This window comes from Moschus berezovskii, chromosome 4 (genome assembly GCF_049115385.1).
Source record: "Moschus berezovskii isolate FMDL1 chromosome 4, NW_MosBer_1.0, whole genome shotgun sequence".
NCBI lineage: Eukaryota > Metazoa > Chordata > Mammalia > Artiodactyla > Moschidae > Moschus > Moschus berezovskii.
The window spans coordinates 75690232-75696231 of record NC_142463.1 but is presented as its reverse complement, the minus strand read 5'-3'; positions in this window follow the sequence as shown (position 1 = coordinate 75696231).

The window sequence follows — 6000 nt, the reverse complement described above, 5'->3', positions numbered from 1 at the left end:
TGTAGCCCCAAAAAATAAAATCTGACACTGTTTCCACTGTTTTCCCATCTATTTCCCATGAAGTGATGGGACCAGATGCCTCCTTCTTAGGTAAGACTTAAAACTATGGATGACACCAGTTCTGGAAACATCTATTCTATTACCACCACATGGGGTAAGAGAATCTTTATATTCATACCTCTTGTTGGTGTTCGGTCACTCAGTAATGTCTAACTCTTTGCAGCCCCACGGACTGCAGCGCTCCAGGCTTCCCTGTCCTTCACTGTCTCCTAGAGTTTGCTCAGACTCATGTCCATTCAGTTGATGATGCCATCTAACCATCTCATCCTCTGTTACCCGCTTCTCCTCCTGCTTTCAATCTTTCCAGCATCAGGGTCTTTTTCAGTGAGTTGACTCTTTACATCAGGTGGCCAAGGTATTGGAGCTTCAGCTTCAGCATCAGTCCTTCCAATGAATATTCAGGTTTGACTTCCTTTAGGATTGACTGGTTCGATCTCTTTCCTGTCCAAGGACTTTCAAGAATCTTCTCCAACATCACAGTTTGAAAGCACCAATTCTTCCAAGCTCAGCCTTCTTTATGGTCCAACTCTCACATCCATACATGACTACTGGAAAAACCATAGCTTTGACATTTGTAAGCAAGGTGATGTCTCTGTGTTTTAAAATATGTGATCTCTCTGCTTTTTAATACACTGTCTAGGTTTGTCCTATCTTTTCTTCATACCTCTTACTGGTTGCAACTTTTCATGTATTTTACATATTCAGAATATTTTTGCTCCCAAGGGAGAGAAAGTATAGCTATCATAGACTTAGGATTTTCCCCCAAATTAAGGAATCTTAGATGCTGTTGCTAACATAGCCTGGACAGCCAAGAAGTTTCAGTATCATAAATCAAAGATTTCTGGCTTCTCCTCTGGATTGACCTACCATTAGAAAAGTTCCTTACTACCACTTCTACATAAAATCTGTCTTGGCCATGGTGGTTAAAAACACTTGACTGGTTTCCCTTCCACCACTTACTGTGTGGCTCTAGGAAAAAAAATCACTTAACCTTGCTATGTTTTAGTGGCCTCATCTGGAAATTGGAAAAATTATAATGATACTTGATGGGATTGCTGTGGTGGTGAAGTGGACTAACACATATAAAGCCCCTAGAAACTGCTTACACAGTACTTACATTACTCAGTATATACTAGCTCATCTGTTGTTCTACCAAAGAAATGCACAATATACCCAGACTAAGAACAACTTGAATATTTCAAACTGTAGCTGCATTTTAAATAAGTTACTGGACTAACCTGGGTCAAGAGCTGCACATAGAAAGAAACCTCAAGTCTGTGGTAGAAGAGGGATACCAATCAACCCCTCTCTTCTATTGTCACTCCCAAATCCAGAACCACTTGGGGTTCAATATGTGACCACCACTCCACACACAGTAATACAGAGTCCTGAACCACCACAGCACTGAGTATAAACCAAACATACCTCTAATGACAAGCCTATGATTCTGGCTCTGTCATTCTCTAAAGACATTTAAGTCAGTAAACTGATCTCATTCCTGGAAGATTAACTTCAAACACCATAATATATAGAGTTACTATATTGATACACACACATCACACACAGGTTGAAGGCTCACCATATATTTTCATTATGTGTAAAATACATATAGTCAGAAGCCCTTAGATTTTTGGCTGGGAGATTTTGGAAGCCAAAATAAGTTCTGGAGTCAGTGAGGTTCCATTTTTAAAGCATTTTATCTGTTGAGTAGAAGATAATATATATTTATACAGCCTAGGAAGTGCTGTGCACTCTGCAAGCTTTCTTCATTTATTAATGTTCTAATCAACAATCTAGTGTACACAAGCCCAGATTCTAAGCTCAAAACTATTCCTTAGAATCTGTGCTGCTACCTGAGGAGTTGTTACTAGTGTAGGAGAAACCTCGTGCTTTTTGAAATGCTTCTGTTTGAATTTCAGTAGTTATTGATTCTCAAAAAGATAGATTTAGCATTTCTAGCAATTGAAGACAAAGATGATTTTAACTGTCAAAACTAGGCAGGAGGCAGATTTTGTGGTTTTATCATGTTTCTCTCTGGATGTTGTGCACTGGGCAGGTTTGGAGAAAACAAATCATATTTTTAAAGCCAGCATGGAACTACTTGGAGGCACAGCAGACTTCCTGTGATGTTGCCTGTGCACGCTGACAGCCCTATCCGATCTCCTCACATTAGCTGGAATAGCTGAGTGAGTGATGCTGCATAAAGATGAGAGCTGGAGTTCTTAGGAATCACAGCTACCACAATATAATTAGTAACCTATTCTGGGTCCTGTTCCCAAGTGGAAAGAGAAACCAAAGGCACAGAAGAAGAAAAATATTTCAGATTTAGAAACAATGCTGGTGGTTGACAAGGTATTGCTATGAAGAAGCTCTCAACAATCTCATCCTCTTGACACCGGCATGCAGCCAGCTGGCGTTTCTGTGGGCTATACTGAGAACCAGTGAATACCATGTGGGCGGTTGTCAACATTAGAAACAAGAAAAATAGAGGAAAAGTGCATTGAGAGTTATAACATCAACTTTCAGGGGTTTTTATTTCTACCCAGTTGGCACAAATATTCCTATGTATTGGTACCCACACAATAGGTATTCAAGGGTAATAATTGTAAAAGTTTTAAAATTTACAAAGAATCAATACATGCATGTTGCTGCTGCTGCTGCTAAGCCGCTTCAGTCGTGTCCGACTCTGTGCGATCCCATAAACGGCAGCCCACCAGCCTCCCCCATCCCTGGGATTCTCCAGGCAAGAACACTGGAGTGGGTTGCCATTTCCTTCTCCAATGTGTGAAAGTGAAAAGTGAAAGTGAAGTCGCTCAGTCGTGTCCGACCCTTAGTGACCCCACGGACTGCAGCCTACCAGGCTCCTCCATCCATGGGAATTTCTAGGCAAGAGTACTGGAGTGGCTTGCCATTGCCTTCTCCGCAATACATGCATCAGTTCAGTTCAGTTCAGTCGTGTCCGACTCTCTGCGACCCCGTGAATCACAGCACGCCAGGCCTCCCTGTCCATCACCAACTCCCAGAGTTCACTCAAACTCATGTCCATAGAGTCGGTGATGCCATCCAGCCATCTCATTCTCTGTCGTCCCCTTCTCCTCCTGCCCCCAATCCTTCCCAGAATCAGAATCTTTTCCAGTGAGTCAACTCATTGCATGAGGTGGCCAAAGTATTGGAGTTTCAGCTTTAGCATCAGTCCTTCCAATGAACACCCAGGATTGATCTCCTTTAGAATGGACTGGTTGGATCTCCTTGCAGTCCAAGGGACTCTCAAGAGTCTTTTCCAGCACCACAGTTCAAAAGCATCAATTCTTCGGCGATCAGCTTTCTTCACAGTCCAACTCTCAGGCTCTACTACAAAGTCAGGACTCTGCAGCCTGTGATCAGAGGTGGCAGTAGTCAGGAGCACTGAACTTCTCACACAGCTGCAGGGGTTTTGTTATCATTGTTGTTGTTTCAGTTTGCGTGTAGATCAAGGCCACCTGAACTAACACAAGAATCCAGTGAAATGGGAACACCGTGATCTTCTCTTAACAGTGATTTAACATGTACCTGTGTGATACAGTACACAACGTGTTTACCACTAATTCTTATGTTAGCATGAAACCTTCATTAGCTATATACAAATGTCAGAAATCTGTTATGGGGCTATTTTGGCCTCTGCATCACTGGAAAATGCATAGCCTTAAACAAACCTGACTATAAGTTCAGACTTACCACCTACCACGGTGCAGTTTGGGATCACTTATGTTTGATTTGTTTTTCTCCTTTCTGACAGGAGGACAAATATAATACTGATATTTATAAAGCTGATATTTATGGATCACTTACTACGGGCCTAGTGTTTTTCCAATTTCTTAATATGTCAAATTGTTCATTTATATTATTACATTTAGTCCAGGAAGCCAATTCCTGCAGTTGGTACTTTTTTTATCCACATTACTGCTGTCCATATTACTCAGATGAAGAAATCCAAGGCAAAAAGGGGACCCAGATCACACTGCAATGAGTGATGCTACCAAAATTCTAATCCAGACTGTTTCACTCCAGACATTTGGCCCTAACCACCATGGTCGTGGCCTCCCAAACCCCATTTCACATGTATCAGAGGTAAGGCAGGCAAAGAACCAAACATAGTGAACTTGAATATAAGAAGATATTTAATGAATGATAACTGTAAATATTAGCAAACCCAATATAATCATTGCCATTATTAGTATTAACCTTTCTCCTACACTTTGCTCAAGCCTCTCAGAAAAGGAGACTCTGTGTATTTCAAGAACAAGATAGACTCTGAAGAATCAGCAACTGAAAACCCATCGAGTATGACACCGGACCTGTGGACACCTCAACTGAGGGGGACATTTTATATTATGTCCATGATGCTGAGGAGATCGGCCTATGTGCATCTACCAGGAACAATATCATCCATCCCCAGTGACATGAAATAGAGCATTTGCTTCCACCATCATGTCTGAGCACGCTTAGGGAAGATGGATGTGTGAGAGAAGAGGTAAATGTGGAGAGTATAAATGAAAGGAGGGGAGTCAGAGCTACAGGCCTTAAATATCTCCTCATTGTGAGGCACGAATATGATACAAGGAGAATACAAACCCCAACAGACAGATACACATGCAGGCCCAGCTCTCAAAGAAGAAGGTAAAGAGATGGAAACAGTAGGAGGCAAGTGGCTTTTGTTACTATTCAATTGGAGATGTCTCTTTCATGTCTTCTCTTCTCATGCCTTTGTTAAACCAGGAAGCTACAAAAGGATACGACTTTCCTTCTCAAAATACTGCCCTGGGTGATGTGCAAATTGTGTCCTCAGTACTCCTCCCATGAAACTTGAAGGGAGTGTAGACAGGTTTGCTTCCTTCCTCATCAACAGCCAAGCAGATGTCTAAGAATTTTGTTCTCAGCATCAGTACATACTCTCTAGGTCATACAGATCTACTCCTACTTTTTCTTTTTTCTTAGGCTTATGGTCAAGGGCAAAGGAAAGGGCAAAGGTCAGTCTTCTAGCTCCCCATCCCAGGTGTGCTTACAGTGCTGCCAAAAGATAATCGGTGAAAGGCAAACGTTCTTCAAACACTTGAATTGCCGAGGACCAAAAATCACTGTGAATGGCAACTGTAGCCTTGAAATTAAAAGACGCTTGCTCCTTGGAAGAAAAGCTATGACAAACCTAGACAGTGTATTTAAAAGAAGAGACATCACTGCCAACAAAGTACAATATTTTTTGTATAGTCAAAGCTATGTTTTTTCCAGTAGTCATGTACAGATGTGAGTTGGACCATGAAGAAGGCTGGAGCACTAAAGAATTGATACTTTTGAACTGTGGTGCTGTAGAAGATTCTTGAAAGACCCTTGGACTGCTCGGAGATCAAACCAGGCGATCCTAAAGGAAATCAACTTTGAATATTCATTGGAAAGACTGATGCTGAAATTTCAATACTCTGGCCACGCGATGTGAAGAGCCAACTCATTAGAAAAGACCCTGATGCTGAGAAAGACTGAAGGCAAAAGAGAAGGGGGCAGCAAAGGATGAGACGGTTAAATAACATCACTGACTTAATGGACATGAATCTGAGCAAACTCCAGGAGTTAGCGGAGGACAGAGGAGCCTGGTGTGCTACAGCCCATGGGGTCACAAAGAGTCAACATGGAAGATGGTGGAGAAACAGGACAGGGAGACCACTTACTCCCCCACAAATTCATCAAAAGATCATTTGAATGCTGAGCAACTTCCACAAAACAATTTCTGAATGCTGGTGGAGGTCACCAGGCACCCAGAAAGGAAGCCCATTCTCTCAAAAGGAGGTAGGACAAAATATAAAAGACAAAAAGAGAGACAAAAGAGTTAGGGACAGAGATGCTCCACCCTGGGAAGAGAGACATGAAGGAGGAAAAGTTTACAAACAGTAGGAAACCCTGTCACAGGAG